We start from the raw sequence: 7,752 nt of genomic DNA, 5'->3' as shown, positions 1-7,752 counted from the left end.
GGAATATCACCAGCATGTTTTCCAGAACCTCTCCCACCGAAGCAGGTCTGGATTTCTTTAAAACCATATTAAGCTCCAGGGCTTATGGGGACGAGAATTTCTTCCATCCTCTGTATAAAAATTGCTTATGGCACATAACACTCATCACCAGTGCGTCCACCTGCCCTCTCCAAATGACGAGTGGGGGACTTTCTTCTTCCCAGAGGGGGGAGTTGGGGAACTTGGAGACACAGGTTCCCACAAGAACAGGCCTCTTGCCAGGGTAAAACCAGGCAGCTGCAAGAGTTCCCTGGAGTGTGAAGTCAGATCTAGGTGCACACAACCCCTTCAAGTGAAAAGGCGCTTCCCCTTGCTCCCTTTGCTTACCCCCTGGGAAAGCCCAGCTCCCCAGGCCTGTCCTCTCATCACGCAGGCGGCTCTCACCCTGCTGATTCTCTGCTGCTCTGGCATCCCCTGTGAAGAAATCTGTACCTAGGAGGTAGATGGGGTATCTTCATTGGGAAACAGCTCGTGCCAACTCAAATATTTTGAGTTCAGTGTATCTTGCCTGGGGAGAGAAAGTGTCCCTGAGCTATTCACGATCATGTGTGGCAAATCAAGTGTTGACAAAGGGGTGGGTTCCTTGCACCACAAGCACAGTTTGCTGTGTTAGCGTTTGCGAGATGCTTCTGTGGAGTCCGTTTGGAGGGTGAGCGCAGCGGCAGCACATGGCTTTGGTCTGCAGGCTCCTTGACAGCTGTTCTCTGCCCTGCTGAGCTGTGACTTATAGCAGCTTGGGCAGTAGTCCCAGTCTTGGAGAGCCCTTCCCACCACATAAATGCTTCCTGTGCAGTTATGAATCACGGGGGTCTTGCATGGAAGCCTTTCCACCTCTCTATTAAATGAACCACAGACTTAGAATCAATACAACTTAGTCACCTGGTTTTGAATCAATAAGCCTCAATCCTCTTTCCAAGCTGCCATCTCTGAACACCCTCTTTCCTGCTTCACCCTCTGTAATGAGCCAAGAGCCAGCACTGCTTCCACCGAGAGCTGGGGACAGGCTTGGGGTCTCACCCAAAACTCAGTCTGAGAAAGGGCCTTGGCTTGGCGCTCCTGATCCCAAACTGGCAGGGGGAGGTAACAACCATGGGAAGTACAGGTCTGGAAAAACCTTGTTTTTGTCACCTTAACCATTAAAAACCAGAATGAGGACAGTGGAGTTCGTACTTTTTAGTGGGTTGCTTTGAAAATGTGTAAAAGCAAACATTGTAAGTGCTTCAGTGCCTGGTTACAGTCAAAACCCAGAGTGTAGGTCACACGGCTGGTAAGTTGTAAGGTGCTGTCTGCTTCAGGTTTTCTGCTTACATTAGTTAGTACACACCAGAAGACACTGTAAAAATGCCACCTAAAATGTACATCATCTAGAAGAGTTCACAAAGCGCTCTTTGGGTTCCCACCCAGCCCTGCGAAGTGGGTGAGGCAGCTGCTTGGATTGTTGTAACCACCACAGTTCAGACTGGCCGCCTGTCTGGCCCGAGGTCAGAGGGGTTGCCACCCACAGTCAGGAATCACAGTGGTCTGGATCCAGGCTGGGCAAGGATGTTTTCAGTCCTAGTTTTCTGAGTGGCCAAAGTGGAAAGGCCCTTCCCCCCAGCTAGGCTTTCACAGGTGTAAAGAAAAAGGATTCTCAACAGCCATTGATTCTGGGGCTTTTTAATTCAGGGCAGTTACTCTCAACTGAGGCATTCAGTTAATCTGTGAGGGCATTTTGGATCATCCCAAAAACTGGTTGATGAGCTGGGGAACCTCCTGGCATTCAACAGGCTGGGCCAAGAATATATTGCAAAGCATGGAACATGTCCTGGTGGGCCAAGGATGTATTGCAAAGCATGGAACATTTCTGAAATTCAACACTGAGTGAAAAACACAAGTTAGCCATCATGATGATGCCCCACCAGGCTCATTTGAAACTAGTCTGTACTGTGGCACATGTGCAGTGTTTCTCTTTGGCCTTATAAAGCACCATGCCAAACCCTGCAGGTAGAGTTTGGGGTACACCTGGTTGCTTCCTCAAGAGATGCCACAGGAGAAAGCAGGCACGTGTGCAAGAGCCGGGCATATCTTTATTAGAGTCTTTGGATAGCATTGACAAAGTGTCCTCCTGAGCAGTAGCCCCCATTTCCACACCTGTCACAATACAAAACGTGCCTGTCTGCACCAGAAACTCCTGAGAGCAGACTGAGCTCACTGGGGAAAGTAGCTGGTGCAGAAATGTGCACGCCCTCTATCCTAACCACTAGCATTTTTAGGGGGAACTGCTGTCAGGAATTCTTCCTCCCAGCGCCAAATAAACGGAGGTCTTCCTTCTTTACAATGGGTATTGCTCCTGTGTCATGCACTGTGGCTGGGGCCTCTCATACCCTCTTCCAGATCCTCTCTCTTCTGAGGCCAAGCCAGGGAAGCAGAGCAGAGATCACATTGTTGGTTTTTAGTGTCTAACCCAGGTCCCGGGCTGAGCAAGCTCCTGTGCCCTGTGACTACATGCCTCTCTCTTCCAGTGGCCCCATGCCTCACCCCACGTCCAGTCCATCACCAAGTCCCATGAGGTCTGCTGCAAATGCACCCCTAATCCAGCCACTTGTCTTCCCTGCCCCATGATCTCCTGGGCCCAGCCTCCATCCTCTCTCACACCGACAACTGCAAAGACCTCATTGGTCCCTGCTTCGGCCCTTGCTCCTGACGACCTGTTTACACACACACACACATGCATCACATCCATCACTCCCTTCCTTTAAGCCCTCAGGAGCTCCCATTACCCCTGGAAACTACTTCCCAGGGCCTGAAGAGCCCCAGAGGACCTTGCACCTGCCGCTCTTGCTATCACCTTGTCCTCCTTTAATTTCCTTCCTATCGTGTCACCATCTGATGCACTGTACACTCTGTGTGTGTGTGTTTCCTTCACCCTCCACTAGATTATAACTCCATCAAGACAGGAGTTTTTGTGTTCATCACTCTATGTGCCTGACACATAGTAGGTCCTCAACAACGCATTGAGAACCTTACAAATGAGATAAGACCTCCCTGTGTACAAGATGACGACTGAGGCTTACAGGGCCCCATGTAGTACATGCTTAGCTAACTGTGGTCCCTCTCTTCCTCCCAGAGCAAGTTCTCAAGTTCTCAATCAGCCACAGGGGGCATCCTTCTAAAGGGCACCTGTGGCTTCCAGCAAGGGCAGGAAGAAGGTGGAGCTAAAAACAGGTGTGTATGGCATGGAGCACAAGGTGCTAAAGGAATGCTCCCCAGCACTTCCCCTCCCCGCCTGGGCTGCACTGGGATGTTTATTAAGGGCCAATTATTCTCCATATTGAGCACCTAAGACCCTCGATGCCAAAACCAGGTCTTAAAGCTACTACTGATGATAATAGCAGTTGCCATTACTTGAGCACAGTGTGCCAGGCCCTGTATGTACCTTACCTCATGGAGTTTGATACCAACCCAGAGGTGCCATGATCAGCCCATTCTATGGAAGAAGACACTGAGGCTTATCAAGGTATGGGACTACTCTGAAATCACACACCACAAGAACAGCAGAACCAAGAGATGTCTCCCAGTGCCTGACCACCTGGCTCTACTGCAGTGCAATGGGCTGTGGCCCATGGACAGAGGCAAGAGGAATGACTGAGACAGGTAGGGAGAATCAGGGAGGGCTTCTCAGAAGGTGGCAGCCTCGAGCTGAGTTGTAAGGATGATCATTGGTTGGTTCTTTGACAAGGAGGCAAAAGGTTTTTCCCTCCTCAAGAGCAAAAGGACATGTGAAGACATGGGGCAGGCAGATCTGGTTTTGAGTCATACTGTTAGGAATGTTGGGTAGAAAGACTCGAGCAGCCAGAAAAGGGGAAAGATAAGGTTCAAAGAGAAAGCTGCCCAAGCTCTGCCCAGGGAGGGGGTCTCATGTGAAGACCACAAAGGCTTTGCAGGGAGATAACTTCCGCCTCAACCAGATCCCAACGGGGGCACAAATGGACAGCATGAAGAAGTGCCCATGTCGCACCTCGGCCTGGGGAAAGGACATGGTCACTTAGAGGGAGGACAACATAGAAGGACCTGTAAATCAAATAACCCCACCTTGGCAGTCAGAAAGGCACCTCCTAAAAAGAATGCAATATATAAGTCTCCCTCCGAACAGATGGAGGCATTTGTCTACCTTGACTACAGCCTGCTCCTCCCTTGGGGTACATTCAAATAAACCTCCCCTGTGCTTCGCTGTTGTGTCTCTCCCTTCCAGTTCTTTGTTGCAGTGGAGACAAGGACTGAGGAGAACAAACTCAACCCAAAAAAATAGCAGGTATGACCTTGGACAAGTCACCTAACCTCTGGGCTCTGAGAGAGCCAGTGCCAGGGACAGCATCCGGTTCCTGCTGAGGGACAAGAGTAAGATCCCCTTGGACACGTGGAATGGGAGAAAATTGATGAAACCAAAAATGGACCCCGGGGACCTGGACTGAAGGCCTTCCTCCTCAACTCACTTCTCTCTCTCTCTGCTTTGCAGTTTTCTCAACTTTAAAAATGGGTTCCCAGCAGGATTAAAGGAATCAATAATACATATAATGCTCTTAGCCAGTGACCTGTATTATTAGTAACACTGTTACCCAAACCTCTGAGTTCCTGTCCCCAGATCAGCCAGTATTGTTGGTTTTGACAACCACACTCCAGCCTCCAGGGCAGACTTGGGTCACCTAAAGTTCCCGCACATAATAAAGTTTATTAGAAGAGTTCATAATAACAAGGTAGCAGGTTAGCTCCAGGGACCCACGCACGTTTTCTCCCTGGACCCAGAGTTCCTCCTTTTCTAGATCATTTTTCAACCAGGAGCCTGCAGATCAAGGCTCCAATCAACTGAGATGCAGAAGGCTTTTACCAGGTGGTTTATCAATGATACTCATCCCCCAAGCTGATGGGACAGCTTCCCCTCCAGGCAACACAGACATGTCCCAAAACCCTCAGGAGTGACCAGAATTTGAGAGAGACCTTGGCCATCTGAACACTCTCAACTCACCAGCCAAATGACAGAAATCTGGAGTGGGGACAGGCTGGCAGGGAGTCCCTGGGGGCAAGAGTCATCACAAAGGCCTAATAATGAACAAAGCCAAGTCCCTGAAGCCCCAAGGGCACAGGCAGAAGTGACCAAGAGACAAACGCCCAGGGACTGAGCTGGACCCAGAGTTTACTCTCACCCCACCCCTTCCTGGCTGCGTACGCTTGGACCAGCTGCTCCCCTCTCTGAGCCTTAATGCCTTCATTTCTAAAGGAAAGCAGTAATTATCTCTGCCTCACCGGGGTACTGGGAGAATCAAGTCAAATAATCCGCACCGGATCACACTTAAGTGTCCAGTAGAGCTCTCTCCCCATCAGGGCAGAAGTACATAGGCTGGGAACTCAGAGCAGCAAGCTTACTACCAGCTCTCAGTGTCACCAGGGGCAGCTGCAATCTTGAGCATGAGGAAATGCATTTCCTAAAATCCAGGTCTCTTGCAGATTTAGAATATTGAAACATGAGAGAAACAGTCCGTAGTATCCATCACTCAACAAGGGTTGGTGCCAGGTGCCAGACCCAAGGGCCCATGGTGAGTCACCACGCTTCTCCAGGGTCTCATTCTGTGTACAATCTGCAGGGCAGAGGGACAGTAAGAATGGGATGGCAAGGATGGTGAGGGTCAAGGCAGACTCTGGGAGCTTCTCCCAGGTGCGCATGCTGGTTCAGGGGGCCAGAGAGCCTTCCCTGAGGAGGGGACTCTGGAGGCGAGAACTGGGTGTTGCACAGGAATCAGCCAAGTAAGTGGTCAGAGACCTGGTGAAGAATGTACCAGAAGAAGGGAGCAGAAGGTGCAAAGGCCAAGAAGCCCAAGAGAATGTGGTGCATTCTGGGAGCTGAATGAGGTGAGCACACACGAATGAAAATGAATAGCTTTAAATCCGTCTTTGTAATTTAAGCATATTCTAAATGAATTTAAATGTCCATCAATCCAGACAGTTAAGTAAATTATGGAAACATTCACATAGTAAATACATTGTAGCAGTTTATAAAGAATGGGTTCTCCACGCATGAAAATGGATGTTCTCCAAGATACCTGATAAGTAATTTCTAGGGAAAGGGCTTACCTTGAGCCAGGTGTTGTTCTAAGCACTTTATCAATTTAATTCACGACCCTCACCCCCTCTCGGTAGAAAGTAAAGAGAAACATGGAATGTCAGTTACTTACCCAAGGCCATAGAGCCAGTAGGAGGAGGAGGCAGCATTTGAACTTGAGGCCCTGCTTCCAGAATCTGTGCTGAACCATTTTCCCTCCCTATTCCCTCCCTCAGCATGTATAGTCTGCTCCTGTAGGGGAAGCAAAACTTCTGCCCATCTTAGCTTTTAGCTGGGACTCCAGGAAAAAGTTAGATTAACAAGAGAAAAAGTTTATTAATGCATGCAGCACCCATCACACCTTAGAAGGAGACCTAATGAAAAGCAACTCAGAATGGCAGCTTAGAACTCCAGCAGATGTAGATAGCACCTTCAACAAAGAACAATAAATTTGTAGAGAGATGGCAGGACAAAGGAAAATGGTTTTGGGTTTCCAAGGGCCGGAGACTGCAGGAAGGCAAACATGGGGAAGAACGAAAGGGGAAGGTTTGTTTGCGTATTCCTCTAGTGTCATCTCTGGGCTGATGAGTCTGTCTCCAGTAAAGGGAGAATTTATATCCTGCCGTTCGGCAGAAAAGAGAGAGCTTTTTCTGGGTTTGCTGCTGCTTAATTGTTTTCAGCTCAAAATAATTTTGATGTCAAAGAGGCATATTTGGGGATGACATTTCCTAGTTTCCTTCTCTTCCATCTGTATAAAATGAAATGGATATAAAAATGTATTTGCTTGTCTCATAGACCCTCTGCTCTGGAAAGATATACCAAACGGTAGTTGTGATTGTGGGGAGAAGGGTGGCTGAGGGACAATGTAGGAGGGGGACTAATTTTCTATTGTCTTTTTTCTTATCTTTAGAATTTTGAAGAATACAATTTGAATGCCTATTAAATATCATACTGGCTGGTGAAAGAGAATGGATCAGTAACACATAGACTGTGGATGGGAGTGTAAATTGTTAGGACCACCTTGGAAAATGAATTATCTTAGCTGTATACCCAAGAGAAATGAATGCATATGTCCAAAAAAGACATTTCAATAGACCAAACATTGTAACAACCTAATTTCCTATTAATGGAAGATTATATAAACAGACATGATATATTTATGCATTGGAATACCATACAGCAGTGCAAATGAACAGATGACTACTACATGCAAGCATACTGATGAATTTCACAAAGTTAATCAAAATTACTCCCACACAAAAGAGCACACACCACAAAATTCCATTTATATAAACTGAATGCGTGGTGTCAGAAGTCAGGGAGGGTACCCTTGGGAAAGGGGAAAGGAGCAAATGGGAACCATGGGAGCTCCTTGGTGGCTGGTCTTATACTATTTCTTGGTTTGGGTGACGGTTTCCCAAGTGTGTTCAGTTTGTGAAAATTCATCTAGATCACACTCTCGATTGTGCAATTATCTGTATGTATGTTGCACATGAATAAAAGGCTTAAAAATGAAAAAGAGAGAAGTTGGGAGGCACGTGGAATTGACAAGCTGAGAGGTGAGAAGGCAGAAGGAACCCAGCCTCGAGTGCTGGTAGTGGGTGGAGAGAAGAGTGGCTTGGGGACAGTGATGGGGAGCT

The sequence above is a fragment of the Manis javanica genome, chromosome 5, assembly GCF_040802235.1.
Source record: "Manis javanica isolate MJ-LG chromosome 5, MJ_LKY, whole genome shotgun sequence".
In the NCBI taxonomy this organism is placed as follows: Eukaryota; Metazoa; Chordata; class Mammalia; order Pholidota; family Manidae; genus Manis; species Manis javanica.
Note: the sequence above shows the minus strand (reverse complement) of the source record.